Below are 609 nucleotides of genomic sequence, written 5' to 3'. Positions count from 1 at the left end.
TCTCTCTCTCTCTCTCTCTCTCTCTCTCTCTCTCTCTCTCTCTCTCTCTCTCTCTCTCTCTCTCTCATCACCTTATAGTCACCCATCACTCACCACAAAGTTATGCCAACAAAGAGTGAGGGGCTTCTGGCAGCTGCACGCCTGCAGGACCGGCGTGGAGTGCCCAGCCACCATAAACTGACCCACACCACCCTAAGGGCGTGGGTGGAACTGACTTCCGACGTTGGAGGGTAGAGTTGAAGAACAACACATTAGGAAGCCAGCTATCCAATTACTGTGGCTTGACGTGAAGTACGTTGGGATTTCCAAGCCCCTCAAGTAGCTGACGTGGGATGGCCATATCCAAATGCAGAGGTCCACCTGGTTGCCTCTGTTCGCATTCACCCTTTTTCCACCAGTCATGCCTTCCTGGCAGCACCATCACTTGAGTCCCAGTCACACAACGCTGATGCTACAATGCTACATCCCATGAGCCTGGATGGCTCCAGGAGCGGGCGACCGCGGGATCGTGTAACAATCCTAATCCTAATCCATCTAGGGAGCCAACAAACCGTTGAGAGTTGGGAGCCTAACGGTCACCTTTGCTCACGTGGCTGGCTGGTGCCCAAC

The sequence above is a fragment of the Monoraphidium neglectum genome, assembly GCF_000611645.1.
Source record: "Monoraphidium neglectum strain SAG 48.87 unplaced genomic scaffold scaffold00480, whole genome shotgun sequence".
NCBI lineage: Eukaryota > Viridiplantae > Chlorophyta > Chlorophyceae > Sphaeropleales > Selenastraceae > Monoraphidium > Monoraphidium neglectum.
This window is presented reverse-complemented; position numbering follows the sequence as displayed.